The following is a 19,619-nucleotide window of genomic DNA, read 5'->3' on the forward strand; positions in this document are numbered from 1 at the left end:
CAGCAGCTTGTACCATAACAGCTACAACCTTAGCTCCTTAACCAAAAATGCTCTTCCAGACTCTTTCCCTATTCACAATGCTATTTACTATTTTTTTTTTTCAGCTGGGTTGGAAGGGACCTCTGAGATCATCAAGTCCTGCCACTGATCCACTACCACTGCGGTTACCAGACCATGGCACTGAGTGCCACATCCAGGCTCTTTTTAAATATCTCCAGGGATGGAGAATCCACCACTTCCCGGGGCAGCCCATTCCAATGTCTGATCACCCTCTCAGTAAAGAAATTCTAATGTCCAACCTAAACCTCCCCTTTCCTGTCCTTAGTTACAATATCCTCACCCTTTAATGCTCTTAATGATTCTTCTCCTGAAGACAAATTGGTTTTAAGACAGAAATTTCACCTGTCCTGCCACTTCTGCATTTTCCTTCCACTGTTACAGAATTCTGATCCAAAGGAAATTATCATTCACTGCTTCATGCTTAGTTCAAACCTAAAGTAAAGATCCCCTAGGAAAAACTAGAGACCAATAAGAACAGAAAGAATGCCAACAGCTACCATCAAAAAGCAGAGATCCCTTCACACTGTCCTCTTCTAAGTCAGCCAATATCACAGTCCTTTCCTTCATTGGTTGTCATATTTATGCCAAAGGTAGCTTCTAAAACTCTATCCCCTTTTTTTTCCTCCCCCAAAAAGGCTTTCCTAGCTGATGAGTAGTCAGGAACAAAACTTTCCCAGAACAGTATCTCCCAAAATCTTAGATAAGTCATTACTAAGGAATATCACTGCTGCTAGGTTGCTCTGCAGACAGTAGATTCAAAGTAAAAATCCTGTGATGCAAAATGTGTGGATAACAGAAGTAAAGGAAATAGTGATATTTCAGATGCACTTGTGAAAGCTGACTGCAAATGCAGTTAATTGGCCTGGGTGTGAATGGATAAGTACATTGTATCACATTGTGACTGACTGAAATCTTATAAAAAGAGCTAGGAATTAACCATGTTTGGAAACCCTGCTTCCATAGTATCAAATACAAAAAGGAACTGCTGCTGCTTTATAAAGCATGTAGATTTGACAGTTATCTGTCAGAAAAAAAAAAAAAAAATTAGCATGGGCATATGCTTAAACTCTGCAAACACAGAACTAACAGCTCTAATACTGATACACTGAACTTTATTTAAAAATGCTGAGCATGTCATATCCCACAGGGTCCTTTCTCCTGAAGTCATAGCACTGTAAAAGCTACCCCTTTACAATGGAAAAATTGCTTCAAATAAGCATGTTCATTTAGGGATGCTTATGTAAGTTTTTGTCTAAAGTTGTTCTGTTATGATAGAAAAGTCTTTGTCAGTAGTTAAAATTTCTATTAAAAGTTACATGTAATTGTCCTTAAAAAATCTTTGCAACATAACACCTCAGAATTTCCTGTGTCCAGCCGCAGGTGACTTACATTACTTTCTCCCTCTTAATTTCTGAAGGATGCTCCATAGAAAAAAATGTCACATGGCACTGTGTGCCATGCGGTACACTGAGAATTCTCTGACATTTCCTGTTCACTGAAAATGTCCCCAGTTGAAATGCACTTTTCAGTTATTTTGTACCTGCATAATGTCATCTGTGCACATCTAAGGCTCAGAAAATTTTGCTAGCTGGCAAAGTCTACTGACAAACAAATCAATGGTTTTCATTTTGCTGTTGGCACACCTGACAGGGTATGTGACTATCAGACGTCAAATTCTTTTTAGGCTGGCTTTATTGATCAAGTCTATCCAGCATGTTTAAAGCCTTCCTTTTTATTTTGAAGTATATAGAAAATGTCTTGCTGCTCAAGGTGCCACAGATGCTGAGTTATTTATTGTCACTTGCTATTAGTGTCTTTACTTGCAACTGTATGGTAATCATGTCTCTTTTCTTCCTTTCAGCCAACTTCTGTCAAATACCCTTTCTCATACCTATACACATTAAGTAGTCTCACACAGGGCTGCTAGAATGTTCCAAACAAGGTGAATGTGGCTACTGTTAATACTGTCTTGTGTGGACCTTTCTTATATGTCATGAAAAACTTTTTTGTTTTAAGGACAAAGGAATGGACTGACAGACCTTGGTTTACTCCTTTTCATGTTCATTTAGAGGTTTTGGTTAGGACAAAATTTTATGCTTTTTCTCACTAGAGAGCAGAATGTGCCATACTTTTGACATCCCAGGCCTCTGGTGCTCCCATTTTATACCAGATGTGCTTACCCAGCTTTGCTGTTTTATAAATGTACGGTAAGGTGCAGCATGACAGTCACTCCTGCATCCAATAAATCTCTTGTTTGTCATGAGATTTCAAGGAAAGATCTGAGCCTGTAGCAAAAATCTGTATCTTTTATACTTTACCTTGGTACTTCACAAAATTATCTATATTTCCAGTAACCAGAACTGCTTCTTCACCGTGTAGTTAATCAATAAGACCCTGAAGAACAGCAGGTATCATACAGTCAGTCCACACAAGCTGGTGTGTGCCTTGAGGTTTGCCTGGATCAGTACATTACTTCTTCACAAGAGCTAAGGATAGCCTTTAGGCACATGGGCTCTCTGCCTTTAGTATACTGTATGTATATCCTTGCTATTCTGTAACTTACTGCTGTCTTGGCAGTCTCTGATAAAGGTGAATTCAAATGTTTCTGTGGCTTGATCTATACCCGGGAGCACATAAAGGTCTGCTGCAAGTGGAAGCCCATACAGACTGTCTGTGAATCAGATCTGGGTCATTGATTGTTCTCAGCTACAATGAAATCAGATTTTAAATTTTTGCTTCATAAAGCAAGGTTTTTCCTTTCTTTATCACAGAATGACAAAATTATTCTGGTTGGAAAAGACTTTTAAGGTCATCAGGTCCAACCATTAACCCTGTTGAGTTGAATAATGATTCAACCACATCCCTGGGCATCATATTCCAGTGTTTAATTACCCTTTCAGTGAAGAAGTTTCTGCTCATATTGGATCTAAACCTTCCCTGAAACAACTTGAGACCATTTCCTCTTGTTCCATTGCTTGTTACTTGAGAGAAGAGACCAGCCCCCAACTCACTACAACTTCCTTTCAGGTATTTCTAGAGAGTGATAAGGTCTCCCCTCAGCCTCTTTTTCACCTGACTGAACAACCTCAGGTCCCTCAGATGTCTAGGAAGTGACAGTGACTTTTGCCAAACACTTGTATGAACAAAATTTGGTTTTCTGACTCTTCACAAAAAGCAAATACTTTACATACAAAGAAGATTCTGTGTTAGATTCACACGAATGCTTACAGAGTTAGTACTGAAGTTAACTTGTCTTCGCTCCTCATTTAAATGATCCCATTAGCATTTTCATCTGAAAGACAAAAGAAATGATATTGTTATTTACTTTTACAGCACATACGGAGATGCTGAGGTTTTCTGGGTGACAGTTTCACAGATGGGCACACCCTATGCTTGTGGCATGAGTCCTTAGGAAGCTGCCCTGATGCACAGGATTCACCCCTGATGATAAGTACCCATCCTAGAAATGCTTATCCCAATCAATAACTCAACAGTTCATGACATGTTTGCTGTAGTGGCTGACAGTGGAAAATCTTAGTTAAAACCTCCTGTTGTTCTTCACGTTTCCAGTTCACAGCTGAAGAATTATTTTCCTTCACAGTTGTGAAAGTTCAGATTCCCCACAGTGCCGTTTTGTTGCACAGACAAATAGACATAAATTTCTGTCTTGCTCACCCTACTAGAAGAATTACCAAAAAGTGGAAAACCTGTCTAAAGAAGTGAAAAACAAGAATTGTATCTTTGCTCATGTGAGTACCAAAGATCTTTATATGTGGACATATATGTGTATTCATTCATATAAACATGCATACGTGTACCCATACATAAATGTACATATGTCTACAGATATAGAGAGTCACACACTGAACTGTCTAAGAATCAGATATTCTTTTTAATATTGTGAAGGGACAACATTAAAAAATCATGAACAAATAACGTTTCTGTGATGTTGCCTCCCAAGTTCCAGATTTCTTTACCTTAATTACTGGTCCTGCTTGTCTGTGCTATGACATCGTGCCAAGGAAGTGCATGACAAAAATACAGGGAAAAATATATGTAAGTGTGGAGTTTGATGATTTTTAAATGCTTAATTTTTCTGAGTTCATAACACTTTATAATACACTACTACTACTAATAATAAATTAATGCATAAAATGTTATATACTAATAATAATAAATTAATGCATAAAATGTCATATGGTAAAATAGTTTTTTTCTTTTTCTTTTGAAGGTATTATTTATTTCTTTTACCAAAGGCAAGCCAATGTGTTTACATACAGCTTTTATTTAGGACTTAAAAAACCTACTTAACTTTATTCCAAAGGGATGTTTTATATGTGTCCTGTATAATATTTTACATGTGTATATATTATATTGTATTTTTATTTCATTTTTCTACTAGTGCTATTTTCAAATTACCTCTAAATTTACTTAGTACTCTTAATTTTTTCCATTTTTGCTTTCTCATTAAATTTATTCCTACTGCTCCTCGTCCTTTTTTATTTTTTAACCTCTCTTTATTGATATGAGAGCCAAGTTATAAATTCTGAGCTGTAATTTTGAACCTATTATGCTGATTGGAGCTTGAAATTGGCTAGAATTAGCTTATTTGCTCAGCATTGCATAAAGACAAATACTAGTAATTCCTGAGCACTTTCAATTTCGATCTACTTCAGAGCAAATTTCATGTATTCAGCCCGCACCCAGTAACTACAGTTGCTCTGGAACTTCTTTGAGAAATGGTTTCCTGATCTGTGAGCAAAGGCAGTGTTAGCCAGCCCTAAAAAAGAATTACTGCAGTAATTGCTACTGTACACATGAAGCAATGCTCTGCATTAGCCTATGGCTGGGAAGCAGATAGAAATTGGACTGAAAGTCTAGAATTACTATTTTTATTACGTAACCTTAATTAATTTATGCATAAAATAATACCTGTATAGACCTCTTCATACACAGGTCTGTACAAGCAATGTACAGCACTGTGCAGAGGCAGCCAGACATTCAAATAGAGCAATAGGATGGATTATGTTAACTGAACACATAGTTTTATTAGTGCTTGGAGCCTTAGAGTTTGCCTAGGTTATATGCAAAATAATTAACCACTTTAAAAGTTCAGGAAAACTATCAGTCAGAGAATTCATGTCACAAGTGTATATGTAAAGCAATGATAAAACTCATGCTAAGGGAGAGCTGTAGCTTACATTCTGGCATTTCAAGCTGCTGAAAAGTTCAGCCCCACTGAGGGCTACTTCATCTCCTGTACACGGTGTTCTCATTACCCACAATATTGTCCAGGTTAAGGATTTCACAACTCAGGTTGTGCCACTCGGTTTAGACACAATTCTAGTTTCATAGTGTGGCAACCACTAACAAAAACAACCTAACAACCTTTTCATGGGAATCGAGATTTTATAAATGAGGACATTTCTTTAAAATTATGATTCAGCCTGAGCTGTTAAGTTCTTATTCAGGTCCCTAAATAAATGAACAGATATTCAGAATTAACATGCTGCAAGTCAACCTCATCCTTCCTGTTGAAAGTCAAGGAAATCTCAAAATAGAGTATTTTTCTTTCTGCCTAACTTGAGAAAAAGGATCCCAGATTTTTCTGGAAAGATTGCAAATGTCTTATTTTACCTTTATTAATCTTTCTTCTGCATTTTTTGTTTCCAGATATACTCTCACTTCTGCTTATGTGTTCTTTTCCTTTGCTATTCGTCCTGCACTTCAGTATTAGTCATCTTTATAAGGCATACTGTAATGACTAATATTGAATGCTATTGTAAATTTCCTCATTAAAAATAGAAATTTTACGCATACATAGCACCATTTTGAATGTCTATTCACAGGGTGTTTGCATTGCTCCAAGTTCCATGAGTCTTCACTTTTAGTATTTTGAATAGGACCAATAGACAGTGATTACTCAACTTCATAAAGAATACTTTCAAAATAGTTCTCTTAATATTTTAATTGATTTTTTTTTAATTTTTTTTTTATGTTAGAAAGATTTCTTCAAGAGCTGCACAGGGACAGACCAATGGTGACATCAAGTGGTGATTTACATTTTGACTGTATTAGAGAATAATCACAGTGTCAATGTAACAAGACATTTCCTCAGAGTTCGTTCTCTGGTGACAAAATGATTTCTCACAATCTTATTTCTATTTATTTTTGCTTACTGAGTAAGGGATAAAACTGGCAGAGGGGTTTTCTTGATTGTTTTTATTTTTTTTACTTTTTGCTTTGTCTCGGGCATTTAATTTTCAGTTCTGCATCACCCATTGGAAAATAGTAAATAGGATCCAGCCTGAAGGAAAACTGCATATGTCTCAAAAAAACACAGGGTATGGCTTGCTGAGGTTTGCATATGGTTTGATATGCCAAATGTCATAACTGGAGACTATCATGGATAAACTAAAATCTGCTATTCAGCTAGGTATTCCACTTCTGTTAGCTGAAAATCTCTCCATCATTCAGGTTCTGAATTACATGATAATTTCTTTTAAATCCTAAATAGTATATAATTTTAACACAGACAGTGATCAAAATAGGCTGATACAGGGTTTTTTTATGATACTTCAAGCACTTCATACTGGCACTTCCTAATAAACTGCTGGAGGAAAATTAAGTTCAGAAATGTCAGGACGTCTAAAACTGCATTTTCTGCAGACTCCCACAGTATACTACTTCTCAGCAAATATTAAGTGGACACCTTATTTCTTTCTAATTTCTTTCAACAGCAAATACTAGTCTTGAGTATTGCCTTATGGTGGCCTTTCACTATTTAATGGGGGCTTGTAAGAAAGATGGGATCAAACCTTTTAGCAGGACCTGTTGTGACAGGGCTGCTGAGAGAGTCTGAGGTTCAAAATCCATCTGTCCATGTCTCTGTATGAAGGTCTCCAGGTGATCCTGCTGCAGCAGGGGTATTGGTCTAGATGATCTTCAGAGATCCCTTTCAACCCCTACCATTCTATGAATTTGTGATTCTGTTAAGGAGTAATGGTCTTAAATAAAAGAGTATAGGTTTAGATCAGATCTAAGTATGAATTTTTTTATAATGAGGAAGGTAAAACACTGGAACAGGTTGCTCAGAGAGATGCCCTATACCTGGAAATGTTTAGGGTCAGGTTGGACTGGGCTCTCAGCAACCTGATCTAGTTGAAAACATCCCTGCTCAGTGCAGGTGGATTGGACTAGATGATCCTCAAAGGTCCCTCTCAACTCAAATCATTCTACCACTTTACAATCCAAGAAAATACATCAAGCATGAGTTTTATTGGTCTTGCAAGTTCTTAACAGCAAATGATGAATTGTGTTACCACAAAGTCTCTACATTTAAACAAGTAAAATATTTTTTCAGGTGTTTCAATATTGTAAATAGAAAAAATTGCATTCTGCTAATGGTTATAGGGCATGGAAAGAAACAGCTTCCAGAGCCTGTGAACACAGGAGTGTTTGTGTAGTTTAGGCTTCAGGAGTCTCCTTCTCCTGTACAGATGACCAACTGTCCAAACTTTTCCTTAACAGAGAAGATGTCATTTTGTGCCCCTCTGCATATTCTCAACAGGTATAATATTTTTCCCTTTGAAATGTAAAAAAAAAAATAAATCACAGTGCTCCCCATCTAATTCTTGGAAATTCATACTGTTCTGCATCATTAGTTTTGAAATCAGCTACTGCATTAAGTATCTCCATTTGTAATCACCTTTTGGAAAAGAATATTGCACAAATAGTTGTAGCAAAGGGTAATAATTAAAACGGGTAATTGTTAAAACCAAATTTCAAAGGGTTTGGTTTTTTGTTTTGTTTTGGTTTTAACTCCAAACAGGCTGTTAGGAAGTTTCTGCTCCTAAGATCAAGTTTCTGCTCCTAAGATCTCAGTCTGATTGTGACAATTCAAATAGAAATGACCCTGTATGCAATGTGATTGACAGACATGACTATCCTCTTTTAGCATGAGCCACAAATTAGACATCTGCTTGCAAAAGGGAGTTACATCACTGTTCTTCCAGTGTCCAAGGGCCAAACAAAATCTTCTGTAAAGAGAAAATTGCCCTTTGTGGAAGCACAAGAACTGTAGGTCTCAACAGGAGCTGTGAGAGGGATGAATCAGTCACTTAATACTTTCAGATACTACAAGAGTCGATTGAGCCACAAGGAGCACTTCCAGCCTTCACTGATGATTGCAACACTTGTTACTGTATTATATTTGGCCTGGAGACATGGCCATAATCAATGACTATTCTGGGTCCAGTGATAACCAACATAATCAGCAAATCACTACATTCTCTATTGTTCTTTCTTTGTGTTCAAGTATTAGTAACATAGCAACTTGAGATAAAAAGGAATGTTGCATAAAGATTAACAGACAGAACATCTTTTCACAATGTTCCAGAGAAAAGTAACGGAAGAGTTATGCAAAAACCATAAGAAAGCAGAATTTCTCTGGGGAAGGTTTAGAAAATTTTTACTAGCTCTTGACTAATGCTATGGAAACACCTGGTCAAATTTATCTCATGAAGATCAGAAGTTAGAGTTCACACTGCCCTGACTTGAAGTGCTAACTCCTGTTGCTTTGACTACTAACAATCTAGTTTTTAATTCTCAACCGAATACTCCTTGTCCCCCTTTTCAGCTTCCCTCTATAGAACTTCATTACATCTTTTTCCACTGTATTAAATAGCCATCTACCAACCAAAATCTGTTATCATATACCTAGCTGGGTGCAGCGGACAAGTTGGTTTTATCCTTCTCTTGAGAATATCAGAGGCTGACCTTTATCAACTTGTTTTCACAAGGTGGATTTTTCATACCACAGTTCATTTTTCTCAAGCACTCCCAATTAACCTTCCATAGAAATTAACTGTCTATTGTCAAAGTATGAGCATACCCTTTTCCCCAAGAAAAAAATATTTTCTGAACATTTCCAGCAAATAAAAAATAACGAGAGACAATGAAGCAATTGTAACCCCATTTGGAACTGTAACCCCAATTAGAATCACTTATTACAGAATGTATTTCATTAAGAGAAGACAGAGGATTGACCTGCAACCTGGAGGAACTGAATTTCAAAGCAGAAGCATTCATTATATTCTTCAAAATTTGCTGACCCTCAACTTGCTTAAATCTCATCAAAGGACAGTTTCTTTTCAAATGGTGGGATATTTGTCCAATTTCAGTTCATGGTGAGTCCATAATGACTGTCAATCTACAACAGTAGTGAGGAGTTCCATTTTTGTTGCCTGTGAATTCCTTCTCCAGGCTGAATCTGTTGTACTGCTCCATGAGCCAGAGTGACCATCAGAGCATCAGGTCCCTGGGGCAACTGGGAAAGCCTCATGCTTCACCCTGCAGCTAGTGAAACCTCAAGGGGAAGGTGTTTCTAGAAGTTATTGTCAGGTGGTTAAGAGGGATCTGACATAATGTCCAAACTCCTGTTTATAACATCACATCCAGGGGAGATAAATTTGGAAGTGAGACACAATACCTGAAACAACAGTGCCAAACTTCCAACCCTCTGTTGCCTCTTTTGGTGAGTAATAGAAAATAGCAATTAAGTGATAGAATAAAGAGAGTGTGAGTATATGAAGTCCTAGAAAAGACTGGTACATAGGCCACTATAAATCTTTCCTTTGCGCCAGTTTTATGAGGAAATGCTCTTTTCATAGAGCAGCGGTTCCAGGCATGACAAATCTCTCTGGAGAGAAGGAGCACAGATAAAGCTTCAGTGCACTGTGACATCTTCATGTGTGATGGATAAACTTATGAATACAATGAAGAGAGTAAATGACATTCAACAAAGCACATCACTTCTCATTAGCTATCTAGAGAGATTTCCTATGGCTGTCAGTGTAATGTGAAAAGGCACCAGAATAATCCTAGAGATACAAGGGATATCTGTGCTAATTATAAAGACCTTGACATTACCACGAGCAGTACCTAAGCAAGAAAGCTGGACCAAGTATGAGCAAGATCAGCATTTTCATATGCTAATGTTTTAAATATCCCTGCATAATCCTAAAAAGTAAGTAAAAATGCAAATTAAGTCTGTGCAATTTTGAGACATTTTCAGACCATGTCTTTTCAGATATACTTAGCACATAGGTAATGTTTAGGTATGTTCCTATGCAGTAGCTTGATGGGGTTTTTTGTTGTTTTCTTTTATTTCTACCTGGCTTTTCTAATAGATTTACCTCTGATTTTCCTAACAACAGTTGTAGAACCTTGTTAGAGATGCTGAACATATCAGAGCAGCAGAAGAACCGATTTATCAAATATCTGCTGATGGTGATAGACATCTTTATTAGAATAGATTTTCTGATACTGGGTTGAAGTCTTCCTTAATACTGTGGAGAGTTACATATCATAGGGACCAGTGCCACAGAGGGTTTTAAGACAGTAACATTTAATAATGGGCTGAGAGCAAAACTGTTAAACTAGGACCAAAGAGTAATAGTCCCTTTTTTGTACTGAATAGGACCCAGTTCCACAAACATTGCTTGTTAGCTACAGCACAAGGCAAATTCAGATTTCTGAACTAGGTTCCAAGTAACCAGTTCTTCATTTGGATTTTGTGTTTATGAAACACAGCTTTGTTTTTATTTCTTTCCACAAGAGGGCAATAGCGAACTATAAATATATCGCTTTTGCTCAAGAGAGTTGACAACGTAGTAAAATGATTTTTCTTTTGAAAGAGTTGTCACAGTACTATAACTCAAAACTGTTCTTTTAAATAAAATTAGAAAAAAAAAATCAAAAAGCTCTGTAATAAAATCTTCCACCCAGAGAGAAGTACTACTTATAAAGGAAATTTTTCAGCATGTTTCAGCCTGAGATGATGGAAATTAGAGGTGCATCAAGAGCTTTAATCATTTTTCTACAAACTGAGGACTTGTATCATCATTTATTCTATCCTGCATGCTGGGTTTCAGTTGTTTTATTCTCAGTGTTACATAATTCTTTTATCTGTATTCTTTGAAAATAAATCAGTCCTGGAATTTGAAATGAAAAATATAGGAACAGGCACTTAGCTGAGTTCATCCAAACTCTTTGAAAATTTAAAAAAACCATATTAAGTGTAATAAAAAGTAACTCTCTGTGGACACTGGTAAATTTATGAGAAACTGCATAGGAAACATAATGTAAAAGGGAAAAAACTATTGTGCTACTGTATAAACTAAAGGAAAGAGAGTTTAAGAACTCTCAATAGGCAATTCTTGAGTAATGAATTTGATATATTGCTTTTACACCACAACAACTATGAAGTGAGGCACTGTTTATTCATTTGAAAAATGACCAGCAGATCATTCTTCAGTTCTGTGTAGACAACTGTCTTGGTTCCAGCTAGGGTAGAGTCTATTTTCTTCATAATGGCCACTGTGGGGCTGTGCAGCAAACGGTGCTCATAACATTTTTGTTATTGCTGAGCATTTCTTACACAGAGAAAAGGATGATTCTGATTCTCACCCCACCCCCCCCAGTGAGCAGGCCAGGGGTACACAAGGTGTTGGGAAGGGACAAAGCTGTGACAGCTAAACACAACTGACCAAAGGGATATTCCATGCCCTATAAGATCATGATCAGCAATAAAAGCCATGGGGAAGATGAAGGAAAGGAGGATGTTCAGATTTATGAAGGAAGATGTTCAGAGTGTTGACATTTGTCTTCCCATGTTACACATAGGCATGATAGAACTCTGCTTTCCTGGGGATGACTGAGCACCATCCTGCAGATTGAAAGAGTTGAATGGATTCTTTGTTTTGCTTTGCTTGTGTATGTGCCTTTTTCTTTACCTATTAAACTTTCTTTATCTCTCTGTACTCATGAGTTTTCTCACTTTTAGTCTTCTGACTCTCTCCCCCATCCCACTGATGGGAGGGGGCTTAGTCGTCTGTTGGGGTTAAAACACAACACTAACAAAACAAGTTAATTCTCTGAAGGAATTACAATGTCACATAAAAAGTACTGACCATTTTCTTACTGCTTTGTGGTTTTTTTTAAGATGGTTTGCATATAAAACCTTGCATGTGTCTTGGATGAAAGTTGTTGCTCATGGAATCACCTGCATTAACAGGAGTGATTTATTTCTAAAGATGCATAAGACTTGTTTCAATATCTGCAATATACCTCAGTTCCAGCTTCTCCAGTCACAAATTAGCTCTCCAAAGAACAAGTCACTGACCAAACCATGAAATATGAAACCAGTCACTCTAATCTAAGCTGAAATATCTGAATGTATTTTCTTATTATATCCTAAAATAGCACTTGAACAGATTCTAAACATAGGACATTTACAAGCAAGAAAGACAAGTATCTTGCCTATAATAGCTACCAAGATTTCAGAGATTTCCAGGCCTGGTCCGCCAAACCCTTCTTTTGAGCCTTTTTCTACTTCTAAACCATTTGCTTAATTGTGTTGTGGGCTGCATTAAAAGAAGCATGACCAGCATGTCAAGGGAGGTGATCATCCCCCTCTGCTCCACTCTCAGGAAACCCCACCAGGAGGATTGTGTCCAGTTCTGGAGCTCCCAACATGGAGCAGTTGGACTGAGTTTAGACAAGGACCATGAAGATGATCAGAGGGCTGGAACACCTCTCCTATGGAGACAGGATGAGAGTGTTGAGGTTGTTCAGGCTGTAAAAGAGAAAGCTCTGGGGAGACATTATAGCAGCCTTCCAGTCCCTGAAGGGGCCTACAGGAAAGCTGATTTTATACAAGGGCATATAGTGATGGGACAAGGGGAAGGAGTTTTAATCTGAAAGAGTGTAGTTTTTATTAGATATTAGAAAGAAATTCCTGTGAGGGTGGTGACACACTGGCACATGTTGGCCAAATAAGTTGTGGATGCCTCCTCCCTAGAAGTGTTTAAGGCCAGGTTGCATGGGGCTTGGACTACCTGGTCTAGTGGGAGGTGTCCCAGCCCATGGCAAGGGGGTTGGAACAAAGCATTCCACGATTCTATGATTCTTTTAAGCATTCATCAGAGACAAAAGAGCCATATTCTAATTAGTAGGCTGAAGTCAGGTGGCACGGTTTGCAAATTTTAGGTGTAGGGGAGGAGATGAGGAGAAAAAGGGAGTTATCTTGGAAATATGAAGAGACTTTTACAGCAGAGGAGAGCTTAGGACAAGAAGATTGAGGAGTCTGGCACTCTGTGATGGGAGGTTTTGGTGACCTCTGGTAAGAACTGAAGCATTTGAACAGCACAGAAGTGAGCAGCTGAGGGCTCAATGGAAAGGGAAGGGAGGAAAGCTTTGAAGTGTGGAGTCAGAGGAAGAGGGATTCTGAAACCTGAGCTTCTCTTAGGTCCTTCAACTCCCATTCAGATGTCTTGCTAGCACTCCAAGTTGTCCGTGCTCACTTAAAAGCTGAATCAGAATATACTCATGAGTCATTCACTTCAGAGCGTGTAGAGAGGAGAGATGAGCACAGAGTGCCTGATATTTGACATCAGAAGACAGAGTTTTAAATTAGTTATGAAAGGGCAGCGTACAGAAAATCAATAGAACCAAGAGAAGCATGTAGCTAGGATGAAACATACTTCACTCTAACCACAGGGAGAAAATATTTGAAGTAGTATAGTGTCATATAAGCAAGGCAGCCTTAGAGAGCCTTCCATTTTAGGAAACTGCTTTCATGACACAAAAGAAACAAGCGAGGACATGATTATGGCAGTCAAAATAAATGGTCCATCTGATTAGATTAATTTGGACATTTTCAACATTGACTGTTTGGCATACAGTAGCCAGTTGGACTGTTTGGTAGTCCCCCGGATGAAAATCAGAGGTGGCAATATTGTATGTGGTAAGAAATACAAGTGGAGCTAAAGAATGGCTGATAATTTTTTGCATATAAATACAACTAACTATAAAAAGGTAAAGAAGAGATCCATGGAAATTTAGAGGGGAAGGAAAACTAAATCAAAAGCTTTTATGTAAATCATTGCATAAGCTCACAATATAACATGGGAATTATAAACATCTCCGAATTAAAAGCGAAAATCAAGATGATAATGTACATATATTGGGTAATGAAAAGAATTGTGATAAAACAGATGTGTGTTAAGAAGAGAAATGGCCTCTAATTTACCAAAAACTGACCATTTCTCTTGATGCAGAAAATTACAAGCAAGACTTTTCTGGAAGGAAGCCTCTCATTCAAGTAACTGTTAAATTATTCCAGGGGAAAATCACCCAAAATAAAAATACTGTCATTGGGAAACATTGTTCCATTTGTCTCATAAGTAGAGACAAATTTGGGTAGTTTTCATTCCATTTTTCTTTGTGTTTATTATATGTCAGAACATATCTCTGAGGAAACAGTCCTCTCCTTCAGTGATGATGAAAAGCAAAATATTGATGAAAACACTGACCAAAATACCTCACATTGAAACATGGCTTTGTCAAAAAGTCTGTGCCAAGGAGGGAACAATCTAATCTAAATACACTTCCTATAAGACACTACAGCAACAATTAATGAATTAAAGCTTTTCAGCTTTAGTTCAAAAACTCAGTTTAAACAGTCTTTCAAACACAATAAAATGACAAAAGCAATAGAAGTGTTTCACAAAAGAGCATTCACTGACTGACAAAAGTATGTATTCAAAGCTGTACAAAAGACAAAAAAGCCTTGAGCTGGTTTAAACTGTGTAGTGTATAGATAGTTCTGTTTATAGTTTTATGGTAAAAGTAACCTTAAATTTTATCTTGAAGGTAACATCTCAACAGCTGTGATACACATGGAGAACAAAGTATACATTCACAAGAATCACAGAACTTAATCTCTTTGGGTGAAAAACATTAATATAATGAGAAATTAAATTAAACTGATAACATGATTTAATTTAAAATTGCTTTAAATAAATTCAGTCCTGTATGTCATGAATTTTGTCATGAAATGATACAGGTCCAGAAGACTTCTCATATGGATAAAGATCACTATTATGGAGTATAGTCAAAGAATTCTCTTTTTTTTTCATTATAATCCTTTAATTGTATTTTTCTTCATCTTGGTGGTATTTTCTTTTTTAGACTGATGAGCAATACATTAAATTAAGCAAAAGAAATACTTTTTTTTTTTTTTTTCCCCTCCAAAAAGTAAGTGCTGTTTCCTATTCTCTAAGAAAATATAAACTAAAAAATGTCATTTGACGGAGATTGTGGGTGTACACACCTGAAATTACACAGCTTCCAATTGATCCAAATGACTTTGAAGCAGGGCTAGCTTCAGGGAAACTAATGAATTTCTACATTGTCAGTATCTCTGTACTTCTCTTAATTTACTCTTCCTCTTTGTGTGCAATCAAATTTAGAACAGAAATGTCATCTGAATTAGAAAAGGGCTGACCTCAGATTCTGGCATAAGCTAAGAATTTTGATTAAAAAAAAAAAAAAGCATCAAAAAATTATAACTGAATTTTTAAAAAGACAGTAAAGGACAGATGCAAAGTCAGGTGTGTAACCTGCATCTTCTCGATGCTGAAATGTTGTGACATAATAGATATTTGTGAAATAAGTTGGAATGAAAAAATCTGTTTGAACTGTCATACTGGTGCATAATTTCTAGATAATGCATTTACAGAGCTGGTGAAACAGTGTGTGCCTTGGAGAACTTCATCAGAGAGAATCAAATATTTCGAGTGGGAAAAGGGTCCCTATGCTAATCAAGTACTGAGTTACACAGGAAATGGGCACATTATCTGTTAAACTACATCTAAACCACTACTACAGTATTCCAATACAGTGATAAAATGTTCAGTGGCAATAGCAAAGAACTGCAGGTTTTCACATTTGAGGAACAGACATCAGTCATCATATAAAAGTTGTATTAAGAGGAAACCTAAATGGCCAGAGATTGGAAGAGGCTTTTTTCCACTCAGCAAAAAGACTATACACTTCCTGTAAATGTATCAAAGTATAAAGAGTTGTTTTCACTCAATATAATGATATTAGAGCAGCAAAATTGCATACACTGGCAATGGTATGTTGTATTTATACAGGGCTTCCATTTTTGGACTGAGTAAGGCTCAGGAGCAGAAGGCAAAGTGAGGACAAAACAACATAACTAATTTTTATACAGTGCTGCAGAGATGACCAAAAAAACCCAAGTTTGCCTTTAGTAGCAAAGAAATCAATCCACACGCCCCAGGTGACTGACATTAACTTGACATCCTCTTGTCTTACATTCTGCAGCTGTCAGCTGTGAAGTGTCCTTGAGAAACCAGTCTTCTGCCATCAAGTAAAATTCTAAACTGTATGGATAACCAGACTATAGATAGTGGTAATTATCATTTTATTTAAAATTGAAAGACATTAGGAGACTAGTTAGATAAACATGTCATGGGTGGATGAATAACAATAGAATATGTAGTTTGAAATTCCTGTTGTATTCCACATAAGCTTAATACAATATTATGGGTTATACATTCTCCATTTTAAAATACTTTTTCTCCTCTTTCTCTGGCTATACATGGTACATATGCAACTAAATAAACCAGTGAAAATTTAAAATATATAAATATCAGCATATATGAAATACAGACTTGTGATATGTTCCACCTTAACCATGTTTTAAACTGAAATCAAATGAACAGCCTGCTAGTATTCAGAACAATATATAATATGTTCCTATATCCACTCCAGGGATGCCCCTGGAAAGGGATCCAGCCATAAACACCAGCATCACTCCCTCTCCTGGTTTGGGCCAGGATAAATAATATTCTGCCTTGTACTTCTGCTTTCAGCTAAGTCTCTTCTATGTAGCTGCTTTTGCTGAAATTAACAGCAATTTTCCCAGTCAGTGTCTGTTTCTAGGACTGATAGTGCTCGATGTTTATAGTTTCAGCCAGAGATTGGTGTGCAGAGCCAAGGACATTGCTCAGCTCTGAGGAACATCTGCTCTGGAAAGAGAAAGGGGGGAAAGGAGTGACACTTGCAACCCTCCTTTAGGGAGGAGTGGACAAGACAGGTGACCAAAATTGACCAAACAGAGTATTCCATCCCATACACATCATACTCAGTATAAATTTGAGGGATTACAAGGGTCAAGTCCCTTCTCTTTGCCTTCAAGTTCTCCCTTCCCTTCAGCCGTTCTTTGACTGAGAGTCTCTGTTCACTGCAGCATCCTGGGAGAATTCCATCCATTCATCTGCCTGTGGTCCTGATCCCTGCCAGCCTGAATCCATGTGTTCCTGCCTCCAGCTCCCGACTGCTGCTGACTCCAGGAATCCAGCCTGGACTTGCCCAGGGCTGCCCTGCAGCCTCAGTGGTGACGTGAGCATTACTGGAGGCAAAGAGCAGAGGATCGTGGTATTGCTTTTCTGTATAGTTGTATATATTTAATACTCCTACCTTTTTATCATGACTGTTTCATTAATGTTGGGCAGTTTAGTTTCCAACCCACGAGTCTCTCTCCCTTGTTCTCTCTCCTTTCTCTATCAAGGAGGGCAGGGAGATTAATAGAGAGTATCTGTCCTCCAGTTAATTGCAGGTCCAGCATTAAAACGTGACACTCCCAGATACTGAAGTCAACTGGCATAGATTGGTGACACGCAGACCAACTGGGGGGAAAGGTGTATTTTATAGCCTACCTGTGCCTGGGATCTGTTTGTAAAATATTTGTCATGGGCTGTGAGAGCAGAATATAACACTGTCACGGTTCAGTAGCAGGTACAATCATATTGGAAAACTCAAAAAGGTTTCTGGCCATTTTAATTCACTATTATAGATGAAGCTGTGAGAGGCCAGAGCAGGTTAAGCAGAGTGTTTCAGAAATATAATTTGGACAATCATAAAGGGACTATCATGAGAGAGGGAAAAGACTAGAGCTTCCTAATTTCAAGCTCTAATGTATGCAGTAATCACCACTAAAGCAAAAGATTAGTTTTCAAAATATTTTCATAAATATATTTCAAAACAAATCTCTAAATATGTAGAGATAATCTAATCTAACCTAATCTAGTTTAATCTAAATTATTAAATACATATTATTTATCCAACATATTTAAAATGTTATCTAATATATTAAAATATCCCCAAAAATAGATATATGGAGGAATGTGAGTTATACTACAAGTCCTGTCAAACCATTGGCTTGGGATATGTGGGTTTGGAGGCATATGTTAGTGTCATTGATAGAAAAGGCATGAGTCAAATGATGCAGACTGAGTATTTTAAATGCAGGCTTAATTTTTTTAGTATTGAGACCAAATGAAATTTTGAAGTCTGCTGGAAAATACTAAGTAATCTAAATATCAACCTAGGAAATTAGCATGGGCTAGAGACATTCCTGGGGTAAATGATTCCTTTGACTTTAGAGACTAGGCTCATAGTAGTGAACCTAATTGTCTGTCCTCTTTTAATAACTGTAGTCATCTCAAAGAAAACAGAATATCAATTAGAAGCAACAACACTAAAGCTGAGAAAAGTAGTATATCTGCCATCAGTATCAGAGAATGACACTTTCAACCCTTTCTGAATCACTCTTATTGCTGTCTTTATTTTTGCTCTGCACATCTTTAAATTGCCTTCTTCCATCACACCAATATAAATCAAGAGCAAATCCACTGAATTCAGCATTTCCACTAAATTCAGTAAATACACATCTAGAAACAAAAGGGAAAGATATGCACATTCAGCCCACTGGATAAAAGCCTTCCACTATCTTATGTCTGGGAAGTAACATATGAACCTGTATTATCAATTTGATATGAAGTAATTTGGATGTACTTCATCTTTAAATAATGCAGATAGATCTTAGCTAAATAAATGGCTGGAAATAAATGTAAATGAACATGGTAATCCTAATTAAATTTGACTAAGACAAAGTTCTTTAGAACAGTGCTCTAAGAGAGTTACTCTTTCTGATAGAATTGATTGAATCTTCAATGAGCAGACTTTTTAATAAGAGAAGGAATGATTAAAGGAAATCTGGTTTTCTTGTGACAGTCTTTTAATAAAGAGATTATATGACAGATTTCACATTACCATTTGGGGAAAATAAATGTCTTAGTCTTCAGAGTTTTAGATCTTTGTGGAAAATTGTCCAATGCCCCTTTGATCTAATAGCCTTCTGATTTTATGTAAAGTGTGTACTATACATTAAAAAAATCAGTAGGGTGTCATTAGTCCAATACCATTCTCAAACAATTTAAAAAACCAGTTAAAAACACAATAATGTCCATGTATTGACATTAGTATGTGAGAAGGTGGAATTTAAGTTATTTAAAAGATTATTTATATATTAAACATATATGGGAGAGGGATTGACTTACCTAACACTTTTTTTTTCCTTTTTTGATAACTTTCATATCCATTAAGAAGCAAGCTTTACATTTCTTTACAAATCCTAGAAGAGCAGTGTGGTATATTTCAATGTAAGGAAAATATCTAACTTCTATAAACAATTATTCACTGTTTGTATTTATAGCAATTATGTTCAGTTCTAGACAACACATCTGAGTTAAACTTGTTTGGCATATTCATAGTAAAAATGCCATAACTGTATTCATATTTTGCTGTTTCCCAACACATCGAAAATTACCTAACTTCATCAATTA

This window comes from Heliangelus exortis, chromosome 2 (genome assembly GCF_036169615.1).
Source record: "Heliangelus exortis chromosome 2, bHelExo1.hap1, whole genome shotgun sequence".
Lineage (NCBI taxonomy): Eukaryota > Metazoa > Chordata > Aves > Apodiformes > Trochilidae > Heliangelus > Heliangelus exortis.